Raw genomic sequence first — 12,880 nt, 5'->3', positions numbered from 1 at the left:
AAATCCCACTGTTAGGTAGTCATAGCCTACTACACACACCAATCGTTCTGAGTATCACCTCTGATTATCACAATTGAGTACGTGACGCTGATATGGATTTTGTTTCAGTCAGATTTTTTTATGACATTGATAGTGACATTTTACAGCACTGGGTGTTTTTTATTATTGTAAACGGTTGAACATATACCAAAGATAGTAATAAAATACATGTTCTGTTTGTGCCGTACATCAGCGTCACATGTTGCATTTGAGCGGACACAACAGTTATGGGTATTGTAGGGAACAGTTTATGTTAAAATAAAGAGTCAGTTGATAGGTATCTGTCGTGCGAAACGAATGTGTATGCGTTGTTTCTTCTATTGCGAAAAAACAGGTGAAGCGCTCAACCCGATCACTACAGCAAGGTGGATTAAAAATATCAGGTGGTGGATAAGGGCCTTTGGGGGGGTCGCCATAGTTGAGGGACTTTACGTCATTTTAAAACCGTTAGCCATTGGTTTCCGCACACAAAGCTTAGCAAATAGACAAGATTTCTTTGTTATTATGTGCATTTTTGTGTGTCTATTGATTTTATCGAAAAAATTAGATATATTAACAAAAGATTTGATGATTTGTTTATGCACGAAGTTTAAAATCATGTGAGTAAGAGTTCTATTCTCATGAACATTGTCCATGCGGCTCGTAGATAATGAGGAATTAATGTGAAAATTGAAAAACTTAATGCTTTCTTAATTTTTATCATCAAAAATGTCGAAAACACAATGAATTATAGAATAAATTGACGGAATTGTAGAAACCGAAAATTGTATGTGAATACACCTCAAAAAACATAAACACCTTGGTCGTGGTATACGTTAACATTTAAGTATCGTAGGCGTAAACGTCAGAATAAAACGGCATTCGTGCTCGAGAATCAGAACAGTGCACACCTTCCGATTCTTCTTAATTTCCGTTCCGAAAATTCCGTAATTTTACAACTCAGAAGTGGGTTAGGAAGTCATTTTACGCAACAAAATGCCTACAAAAGATGAGTTATTATGTGCCTTGGAAGCTGCTGGTATCGAAGTGCCCCCCTCGGCAACTATTCAACATCTTCGCAACTTGTACCAACAATGTGAACCGGGGATGAAAATTGAGGAACGATCGTCAAACAACTCCAGTTCCCAGAACCCACGTATTGATGACGCCGTAGTGACGAACAATAGAAAACACGAGGAGCCAGCCGCCATTTCGGTGAAAGAGAAAATCGTTCCTCCTAAAGATGGCAGCTTGGTTGAAAACGATTCTCATCGATGGGAACTATTTGCACTACGCGAGAAAATCAAGGAAATGGAACAGCGACAAGTGAAAGTGGAAAGCGGCAGATTGGTACACCCTGACGAGCTTAAACATCTGATACCAGAATTTTCTGATGGTCTCGGTATCAACCGATGGATTGACACAATCCGCTATAATAGCGAACTGTACGAGTGGCAAGATCGAACGACGCTTTTGTATGCAGGTAGCCGCTAAACCGGCGCGGCCAATGAGTGGTATAATGGATTTCGTCATACGATTAAAACTTTCGACGAATTTGCTGTTGAAATGAAAAAGGCGTTTCCCGATCGCTGCAATGACGCTGTGATTCACAGCCAACTAGCCGCAGCTTACAAAAAGTCCGCCGAATCATATACAAGTTACGTGTATCGGGTTAACGCGTTGGGGAAGTCAGGCAATGTGAGTGACGATGCTATTATCACTTACGCCATTAGAGGACTATCCCGTGATCCTCTCTACGATAGTCTCGTCACAAAGGACTACAGCAACATATACGATCTGATCGACAACATTAAGCGCTGTAAAACACATTTATTGATGCGCAAAAATATAGAACACCGCATTCCTTCAGCCCACTACTCAAATGTCCCGAGATTAGTGGTCCCGAGACAGGCGCCAACAGAAACACCTCGTTGTTACAACTGCTCAGATTTTGGACACCATTCATCACAATGTACTAAACCTCGTCGAGCCTTGGGTTCCTGCTTCCGATGCGGCAGTACATCTCACGTCATCCGTAACTGTCCTGACGTAGTTAGACGACAACCAACAGCAGCCGCAGTTCAGAGCTACGAAAATGAGACACCGAATGTAGATGACGCGGATAATGGAAACGTTCTGCAGCTCGATGCCTATCAGGAGGTAAGTGTCGCTTTAAAGAAGACTAAAGTTTGGAGCTCATGGTTTAACATAACATGTCTTTTTGATTCCGGTAGTGCTAAAAGCTTCGTCAATGAAGATATAATTCCAAAAACAAAACTACATACTCCCATACCGAGCGGATTTCGTGGAATAGGGAATAGTAACCTTCAAACACTTGGAAACATTGAATTACAAATACACTTTCGTAATGAAATCCGTACTCATACTTTCATTATTTTGCCTAAAAATTACATGTTGTTATCTATGATAGTTGGGAGAGATCTATTATCTGAATTCAAAATCATTCTTGCGCAGTTACGTAAAATTTATAACCAAACCCTATATTATGAACTTAAATAAAGATATAAAGAATACAAAACCGGATGTTGTCCAGAGGCTTCAAACTTTGGGTCTGTTACATAGTTCAATACAGGGCTCCTCGTTGGAGGCGGGTCCAGATTCCGTTTTGTCCGATTCCAAAATTTCTGAAAATTCCATATTAGCGTTAGACCAATCGGAGCATGAGAAATCATTTACCAACGTTTTTCTTGAAATGTGTTCGATAGATATGAGCGATGAAACGATGAGCGCGATAAAAATAGGTAAACATTTATCTAAAGAACAAAGCATTGTCATTAATAAGATCGTGGTTAACAATTACCTAAACTTTCCAGAAGAACAAATCCTACCAGTGACTCATAAAATGCGGATTAGTTTAACACATGATGTTGCTGTTTTTACAAAACCAAGACGACTCTCATTTGCCGAAAGGGATAAAGTAAAAGAAATAGTAAAAGACCTTTTGAAAAAGAATATAATACGACCTAGCAATTCACCTTACGCCTCGGCACTGGTACTGGTAAGAAAGAAAAACGGAGAGATTCGTAAGTGTGTCGACTATCGACCGCTAAATAAAATTACCATTCGCGATAACTATCCACTCCCTTTAATAGAAACATGCCTCGAGCATTTAGGAAACAAAAAATATTTTACGCTACTCGACCTTAAGAGTGGCTTTCATCAAGTGCAAATGCACGAAGAATCAATTCAGTACACGGCTTTCGTCACCCCTGACGGCCAATACGAATATACTCGTATGCCATTTGGCCTAAAAAATGCCCCAGCTGAATTTCAGCGGTTTATAAATACGATTTTAAGAAAATTCATTGACAGCGAAAAATTAGTCGTCTATTTTTTTGATATTCTTATTGCTTCGAAAGACTTTGATGAACATTTTCAATTAGTGGGAGATGTTTTACGTACACTACGTGAAAATGGGCTAGAACTACGCTTGGACAAATGCAAATTTGCATACAACGAGTTGGATTATTTAGGATATAAAATCAGCCCCTCAGGCATATGTCCTAGTGATCACCATGTTAAAACAATTAAGAATTATCCTATTCCGCAAAATGTAAAACAAGTTCAACAATGCATAGGTTTATTTTCATTCTTCCGTAGATTTGTTCCCAATTTTTCAACTTTTGCTAAACCTTTGACCAACCTTTTAAAAACCAAAGCCCCATTCGTATTTGACAACAATTGCAAAAAGGCTTTTGAAACACTAAGAGACAAATTGATCGAAGCTCCAGTACTTTCCATATATGACCCAAAGCGTGAAACGGAGCTTCACTGTGATGCAAGCTCTTTAGCATTCGGTTCCGTACTTTTACAAAAACAGGATGATGGTAAATATCACCCTATTTCATATTTCTCAAAGACCACTTCGGCCGATGAAGCTAAGTTACATAGCTATGAGCTCGAAACCTTAGCCGTAATTTATGCGCTCAAGCGATTTCATGCATATGTACATGGCGTTCCCATCAAGATCGTAACAGATTGCAATTCTTTAGTAGAGACTTTGAAGAATAAAAATGCTTCGGCTAAAATAGCACGATGGTCGCTTTTCCTAGAGAACTACAACTACACGATTCAATATCGTCCCGGAACATCAATGAGCCATGTAGACGCTTTAAGTCGGCTCGAATACTTGGCCGCAATTCACGATGTCGACATAGACTTCCAGATACGTGTCGCTCAAGCTAGGGACCCGCAGATCCAACTTTTGAAAGGAAAGCTAGAGAAAACAAGCATTCAAGGATTTCAGTTGCAAGACGGAGTAGTATACAAACTCTCACCTTCAAATAGGTTAAAACTATACGTGCCGGCGGAAATGATAAACAATTTGATTCGATCAATTCATGAACAGGTAGGACATCTCGGAGTAGAAAAATGTCTGAATCAAATAGACCAAAACTATTGGTTTCCCAATAGGAAAACAAGGATCACAAATTCCATTAATAACTGTTTAAAGTGCTTACTTTACTCCGCTCCGGCTAAAAACAATAATCGAAATCCGCATAGTATCCCCAAAGAACCTTACCCCTTCGATACAATACACATTGACCATTTCGGACCACTTCCTACGTCAAAATTGAAGAAAAAATATTTACTAGTGGTTGTTGACGCATTTACGAAGTTCGTTAAACTATATCCATCTTCTTCTACTAGTACCCGAGAGGTGTGTAACTGCTTAAAACAGTATTTTTCGTATTATAGTCGCCCCAAATAAGTGTTAATAATACGAATACGAATAATAAGTGATCGTGGTACATGTTTCACCTCAGTTGCCTTTTCCAATTTCCTATCGTCACGGGGAATCATTCATGTGTTAAATGCAACTGGTTCTCCACAGGCCAATGGCCAAGTGGAAAGGATTAATCGTATAATTCGCCCTATATTAAGTAAATTGTCAAACCACACCGATCATTCAGATTGGGTTCAAACATTATTATCTACCGAATACGCACTTAACAACACTATCCATTCATCTACTCGTTTCTCACCCTCTATGTTATTATTTGGTGTTAACCAACGCGGTCCGACAGTAGATGGCTTAACCGAATATTTAGACGATAAAAATAAAACCTTGCCAGATCTAGAGACAATACGCGCAGAAGCTTCGTCTAACATTTTGAAATCGCAATAAACCAATGAAAAACAGCATGCCAAACACCATTGTCCCGCTACGGAGTTCAATGAAGGAGAATTTGTAGTAATCAAAAATATAGATAACACCGCTAATACAAACAAAAAGCTCATCGCCAGATTTAAAGGTCCTTATATAGTACATAAAAGATTACTTAATGATAGATACGTAATACGCGATATAGATGGAATTCAAATGACACAAATACCATACGACGGTGTTTTGGAGTCGGACAAATTGAGGAGATGGATCGTGCCTCTCTCGGGAGACGGACGAACTATGTGTGAAAAGCCACACTTACAACAAAAAAAAGAGAACTCTAGTGAAAAGTTGTTAAGGCAGAATTGAGGCCAATTTGCCATCAGGATGGCCGAGCTGTAGAAACCGAAAATTGTATGTGAATACACCTCAACAAACATAAACACCTTGGTCGCGGTATACGTTAACATTTAAGTATCGTAGGCGTAAACGTCAGAATAAAACGGCATTCGTGCTCGAGAATCAGAACAGCGCACACCTTCCGATTCTTCTTAATTTCCGTTCCGAAAATTCCGTAATTTTACAGAATGAAACAAAATAACATACTTTAATCCATGTTTTAATGTTAAATAAGAACTCGCGAAGTCCAAAATATATTTTTAAAGAATTTTTAATCGAAAAAATAAGCTAAATATAAATAAAGTAATAAATGTAAACAAAGTTTGAATCCTGGGGACCTTACGTCAAGTGACGTATTGTCAAAATGTACTAGAGTCCAAGGTGTGTTTATTAAGAAGGTTAATTATTAGCGCGTTTTCGGGCGCCATCATTGAGTATTGTTATGTCAAATCGCATACAATTTTCTATACCCCCCTCCAGCCCTCCCCGATTTTAATACCGTAGCCCCCAGTATTGTTATGTCAAGTCGTGAAATGTCAATTTGCTCTGAAGCACTTCACCTCCTAATATCCATACACCTTGCTAGAGTCCACCACCTGATATTTTTAAATCCACTTTGCTGTTCTCCTTAATAGATGACAAGTGTCTTAATCCAAGACAAGTGCGTCAAGACAAACGGAAAATAGGTATGCATTTTGAAACCGTTCTTGTGACAGACAAGTTTCGTTAATTTTTTTCTTTCGTTAAAGCTGTGTCGATGTGTCAAAAGTTCAAAATCAAAACAAAAAAACGTGTAATATTCTGGAGATTTGACCCCTGATAAGACCATAGTGCCCAATATACCGGATCGAAATATGACCATCACCGCGACAACTGTGCGATAATCTGAATGTCAAAATAAAGATCATTCGTTTACGGATCGTTGTACTGACAACACCTTCAGCCTTCTGTTTATTCTTCTACTTTGCGATTTCGTGCCTTTGTTATAACTTGAACGTTTAATTCAAATTGGTAAAATTCGTGGTTTTACATCTCAAAAGTGGGATACGTCCTATCGCCTGCACCTGCTTTGCTGTCCAATCCAGCACGGCACAAGATTGTGTATCGAAGAGTTTGTTTGTTTGTGTGTGAGATGACGCTACCATCTGCCATTGCAATGCGCAAAAACGAGAAGCTTCTGTGTGTGCTTGCCGGTATAGGCAGCCAATTAGATGTTTAGGCAACGATTTGCCTCATGGCTAGACCAGATTACGCCAGATTCACCAGCCACAACGATATCGATCCCTGCAACCCCAAAGACACCAGCCTTGCATTTAGTGTGGCCGCCATCTTGTTCATCTTGCACGACAATGACGACACCGCCATTTAGTATGAATACGGCCGCTGGCTATTCTTTTATCATCGCTCCTACTTGGAATACTGGAAAAGCTTCGCGCATCACTTCTGTTATTGCATGTGCACCGCACGCCGTGTTGTCATCGCCTCCGATTCATCGTGTGTATTGCCTTCCGCCACTTTATGGATTGACCCCGCTACCACCCTCTACCGCCGCGTCATGTTCGAGTGCTGTGGCATCAGTTGTAGCATGCTGATCTGTTGAACAACAATCATCGTGGTGTTGTTCAGTATTCAGGTTCATCCTGATCGACATTGTCCTTATGCTTGGCTGTAACTTCTGTAAACGTCAGCAAGACTTCTGGAGGAGATGCCGATCAGCGGCAGCAGTACTTACACCTACTATGAGATTGATTCAACCGCACGCATCACATGACGACATCATTCAGGATCAGTTCTTTTCGATATCAGCATTGTCCTCATGCTTGGCTGTAACTTCCGTAAACTTCAGCAAGACTTCCGGAGGAGATGTTGGTCAGAAAAGCAGCTGTGATTGAAATTGACACCCACCTTGAAATTGACCCAACTTTACGCATCATATGACGACATCATTCAGGATCAACACCTTTCGATATCAACACCTTTCGACAACACCTTCAGCCTTCTGTTTATTCTTCTACTTTGCGATTTCGTGCCTTTGTTATAACTTGAACGTTTAATTCAAATTGGTAAAATTCGAGGTTTTACAAACGTAAACAAGTTTATTTAAGACACGATCGTTTATCAAGCTAACAATCCTTGTTTAAAACATCGAAATGATTTTATCCCACTTCGTAAGTGACGATAGCGGCAGTGAAGAAGAAACAACGGTAGATCTGGCAAAACAGCGCCGACTGCTTCGAAGTGTTTTCGACCCGTTACAGCTTTATAACCAAGCGTGAGTTAAGCATACGGATCATTTGTGCAAAACGTGTTATACATGTTTCATTTCGTGATTGTTAATTTCAGATTTAAGAAAAAAAATTCGTGTGTCGAAGGAAATTTTCCTTGACATTTTGGCGGAGATCGAGCCCTCCGAGTATTTGTTATTACTAAAAGTGTATGCAATATTAGATGTGATAATTTCATGTGCGTATGCTGTTGGTTGTTGAAGCAGCCACTCACTCAAGAAGTTGCTGGAATCCAATGCTGTTGAACGCAAACCAGGTGCGTGAGCCCTTCATCTTTCGACTACCATCGAAGAACAACAGAGGAAGGAAATAACAGCAGCTTCTTAACCCAAAACAGCAGCACGCTACCACTATCTCCAGCTTATCGCCATTTGTATGGATATGGCAGTACACATATTTTTATTTAAAATGATAAAATTTGATTATTTCTGAAATAAAATACTTATATTTTGTCGTGAAAGCAACAGCAACAACTCTGTTGTTGTGTTTTGTCGGTCAAACAATCTGAGATTGGCGCCTTTCCGTGATAAAAAGCTGACGGAAAGCAGTTTGACAATTTTGGATTTCCGTTTGTGTTTCATAATACATATCTTGGCAGTATGCTTGTGAGTTTGTGTTTCGTCAAAAAAAAAAAATTCCAACACACAACACAAACGGATGTCATAATACAAATCTTCCGATTTTGACAACTTGTCTTTACAATTTGTGTTTAATAATCGGGCCTATTGTGTCTTATGTCGCAAGCTATTGTGTAAGCTTCATCGTGTCAAGTGTCAAACTTATAAACAAAAGCATCTGTCGTTGTAGTGCTCCCGAAAGAATTGGAAATTCAGTGTTGCAACTAAACAAAATTGTCCTGTAAGTTGAATAGTTGACCGATAACAACAGTCTTTAATTCAGTCTTTAAGGAAAGTCTTTGAATTTATCGATTATAGTTTCAGAATGCCTTATAAAATCGTACAAACGATTGAAGGAGGTGAAGCATGCTTGAGCGTCGTTCCGAGCCGTTGGGAAGTGAAAGGGATCCTTCATTGGCCAAAAAAACATCTAGTGGCAAAACTACAGCTCGAAGAGGATTCTGTGCCTTCGGATAAATGAGAAAAACTCAACTGCATTAAAAAAAGGGAGTTTGCTACACGCGCCGAAGCCTACGATGAACTCAAAAAAAAATGGAGGAATAATCGGACACGGAAGTATATGAGCAAGTTTTGCTGCGTCCGCAAAGACAACGACACCAGCGCGTTGAAGATTGTTTAAATTTTGTGAAGCAGGATTTTAACGAGATCGCGGAACCAACCTCAGACGACGAATTATGGTATTCCCACGGATGATGAAGAAATGATCTTCGTAAATACCATTGATCATGTAAGTATGAGGAACTTGACTTAATACAAGCAAGTCGATACATGTTGAGCAAATAAACAAGTGACATTTAGGCAAAATATGTGTGAGTTAATGTTCATGTTTTGTTGTTATTTTAGCTGACTGAATTAGATCAAACGCAGCTTCCATTGAAAGAGCAGAGTCAATGTTCTACACCACACATCGTCTATGTCGATCCAGCTTCAACTGTGCAGAATCTAGAATCAACACAGCTCGCGACCATCATCAATAACCAAATGCATATCATGGAAAACCAAGACAAAATAATGCAGGCTCTAGCGAAGCTGCTTACATATTCCGAGTACGTTTTACAAAGTATTAAAGAAAACCCGATTGGTGCATGGCCACTGCCTGCAACGCATGTAGAAGCAATGATGAATCTTATTGCTACATTAGATAATCTTCAACAGCTTGAGGCATCTCTAAAAGATGAAAGCACCATGCAAAAGTACATCCAAAGCATGAGCTTTATTTGTGGTACTTCAAGTAAATCAAACGGGATCGATTGCTGCTACAAATTAGTTGATTATTTTATCACTCGACAATTCTTGCTGCAATGTTCCTGGACCGGTGGCTCTAGAGCAGCTGTGTCAAACTCATTTCATCAGAGGGCCGCAAGTACAGATTTTCAGTGATTCGCGGGCCGCAAAGTTGAGAAAAAAAATATACCTCAATATTTATATAAAATACTATTTAAAATCATTATTGTTAAACAAATTCACTTTTTATACTCCTCGCTTCAAATCTGGAATCGTTACTTATTCAAAAGTTTGCGATGTTTTTTTCCATTGTGCTCTTTTTTATTCAAAAAAAAAAAGTTTAATATACTTTTAAAGTCACATGCAATCTCATTTTATCCTTATTATTAAAATAGGATATTTTTCATTTGTCGCGTTCTCACACGGCAGTTCTGTTAGAAAATATCGCTCAACCCCACTTTTTCACTGAGGTATAAGCATTCTGAGCTATTCATCGCTGGATGAATAACAAAAATATTTGCCTGCAATTTTTTGACAGTTCTAGAGAAAAATTGTAATAAATCGTGTTTAAACATTAGTTTTCGCTAATTTCCAAGTCCCAATTGTTCTAGTGGTATATTCATTTCTAATAACAAGAACCCGTTGTTCATGAATAATTTTGTTAAATTACGATATTTTTATCCGACGCAGATTCGTGGTGTGTGAACCCAAAAAGATTGGCAAATATTTTTTTGACACTTGAAGGGAAATGATTTGCTAATTAAGGAAAGGACTGTGTGAGCTAACCTATTAATTAGCTATGTATTGCAGTACTTCGGCATTTCGTTTATTTTAATCCTTAATGTAAATCTTTTTATCTTAAGCATAATCATTTCATTTTGGTTTTGATTGTCGCGGAGATTGCAAAGTACAATTCGTCTTGTAGAATGTGAGATGCAAATAAATTCCACTTGGCTACAAACGCTTTCGATAAGTCGTACATATTGGATATTAACTGATTTTTATGGTGGGATGATTAGGAAAAAAACAGAAGTGGCTACAACCGAATATCAAAGATGTACTAAGGTCGGAGCCGTACAGATCTGTTCGGAGCAATTCGGAGCCGACTGAAGCCTTTACTCGGCAGTCAGAGGCATTAAGATCGGTAGGACCGTCAGAAATGGTTCCGACTCCAGACTAGCCGCTCCGTGCGACAACCGATGACTCCAACGGTTCCGAATGACTCTAGATGGCTCTATAGGCTTCGGACGGCAACGAGCGAAACTGTTGGTTTAACAATCCATCACTAGTTGTTGCAAAGTTTCTAAGTGTGTGTATCTTGTTATTTTCATTCCTTTTTCGTTTCTAGGCAGACGCAAATCTGTTTTTCCATATAGAATGTGCAATCGAGTCTGCACAAAATTATGCTAATATTCAGAATTTAATCGAAACATAAAACGTATGAGTTTGCATTCAATTTAATGTTTCTTAAGGGTCTCGGTTTTTCTGTACGTACGTGTAGAATAAGTTTTTTAGATGTTATGGGAACATTAATGTTAATTTAGAAAAATATAGCGACACAATGATTGTTCTTCTCTGGAAAATTGAATACACTTCGACAAATAGTAATAACAGATTTTTGGTTTGCAGTGCTTTCAGTACTTCTCAAAATATTCTCGCGGGCCGCATGCGGCCCGCGGGCCGCCAGTTTGACATACCTGCTCTAGAGGATCCAAAAGAAAAAATGGAGAACAATCAACCCCTGGAATCACCAGCGAGGAAACGGAGAAAGTGGGACTAAAATTAAAAAAAAAACTCGTACTCTTTTTCTTAGACTAATTGTGTTGGCAGATAAAGATTTTTCTGAAATGGAGTGCGACGATTTTTTCAAAAGAATTATCAGAAATAGCAAGCAAAGAGTAGATGCCAAAACAATAACATCAAAGCATCGTACCAGATCTAAACGTCCCAAACATAACGAAAATATTTCTAAACATAAATCAGACGAACAGGTTAAGGAAGGAAGTTAGAGCAGCCTTTTATATTATATTTTTCCTTGTAAGAACGACTTTGTTGGCCGTGTCACTTTATTCAACCACTTGGTGTTTTTTTTTCTTTTTAAAAGATATTTCATATTTTTCCTTAGTTCAATACGTACTGAAATCCCTTATCTGAATTTGATTCATTTACAAATAAGATTTGTATCGCGCAATTATTAGAATTTTAATAAAAAAAACTACAACGTATGCAACAATGGTATAAGTACTACCTCTTTACATTTTGGAATAGGAACTGCTACCATTTTACATTTAATATCTTTGATTGTGCACAGCATCTCTGAGCTCTTTTCTAAAGAAGAAACATAAATATGAAGAAAAGACGACTTTACCGGCGTTTCGAAAAATGATTTTTGATCTTTTACTGGTTTTCCTTTAATCTGAATTGTACCACTGGTTTCAAAAACATACTTCATTTCTACTATTTGATTACTCTTCGTTAAAAACCACTTATTGGCCCCATCGTTCTTCAAACAGAACTCCTCAAATTCCACGCATACATATTTCATTTCATAGGTGGCACCAGAATGATCTGTAGCGAAACCTTTTTTTTAAATTGGCTTCTTCAATTCCTGATTTGAAGATTGTGTTAGTACATTTTGGTGAGCAAATTCAGTGATTTCGTGTATGCGTTTTGCAATTTGAGATAAGGGTAGATTTCCAGAGTGAATTAAATTTTTAATCTCAAACAATTTGTTTTCGAAAGGATATGCACTGATACCGATCAATATGCCGAAACGCTTCACGTCTTCTACTACATGACATAGATTGTGAACGTTACTTGTTATGTAACCTTCTCCATATAAATCTCCAAAAAATTCTATGTAATGCAAAAAGAGCGTATGTGCCAAATTAGGAAATTTTGTATATTCATTTGAAGAGCATATAGTAACTGCACAAAATAATGACAAAAAGTGTTCGTAAACATTCGGTTTCAAAATGACTATTGAAATATAATGCAAAAATGTTCTGAATTATGTACCTTTCCAATGTGAAAGACAATCTAGACCACGGACAGATCTATGAATTTCTGATGGCATTTTTAACTGTTCTAGTAAGCCAGAAATTTCAGAAATATCTTTACTACTGCATTTTGTCCGATAAAATAGCAAATTTTCCGTCACGCCATCCAAGCAAACATTTTTTCATTAT

General features: G+C 38.2%; 1 long non-coding RNA gene across 2 annotated transcripts; it reads left to right on the top strand.

Moving 5' to 3' along the window:
- The first annotated feature begins 6,212 nt into the window (after positions 1-6,212).
- Positions 6,213-11,930, top strand: LOC133391206 (uncharacterized). 2 transcript variants are annotated; one of them, XR_009764691.1, is made up of 4 exons: positions 6,213-7,817; positions 7,889-8,688; positions 8,766-9,195; positions 9,312-10,601. It is a non-coding gene; the product is annotated as an uncharacterized LOC133391206 (long non-coding RNA). The 2 variants fall into 2 exon arrangements; XR_009764689.1 differs by having other exon boundaries at positions 7,889-9,195; positions 9,312-11,930.
- The last annotated feature ends 950 nt before the right edge of the window (positions 11,931-12,880 follow it).

This window comes from Anopheles gambiae, chromosome X (genome assembly GCF_943734735.2).
Source record: "Anopheles gambiae chromosome X, idAnoGambNW_F1_1, whole genome shotgun sequence".
In the NCBI taxonomy this organism is placed as follows: Eukaryota; Metazoa; Arthropoda; class Insecta; order Diptera; family Culicidae; genus Anopheles; species Anopheles gambiae.
This window is presented reverse-complemented; position numbering and strand designations above follow the sequence as displayed.